This window comes from Cystoisospora suis, assembly GCF_002600585.1.
Source record: "Cystoisospora suis strain Wien I chromosome Unknown contig_1457, whole genome shotgun sequence".
Lineage (NCBI taxonomy): Eukaryota > Apicomplexa > Conoidasida > Eucoccidiorida > Sarcocystidae > Cystoisospora > Cystoisospora suis.
The window spans coordinates 1,478-1,769 of NW_027154257.1; positions in this window are offsets into that span (position 1 = coordinate 1,478).

Below are 292 nucleotides of genomic sequence, written 5' to 3' on the forward strand. Positions count from 1 at the left end.
CTATCTATCTATTTATCTTCTGATCTACATATACAGGCAGATAGCTACTGTTGATTCGCCTCATCTATCTATTTTATACTGTAATGTAATTGTATACGTCAATTCATATGAGTAGACTGTCTAGAGTGCAACTTCCTCCTTGCCCTCCACGGGTAGAGAGAGAGAGAGAAGAATCATACAATCTCACACCTGTAGACCAGAGATATAGACACGACGGGTAGCTACATATACGAATTTATACATAGAGATACATATGCACATAAATACAGATGCATACATGTAGATATATATA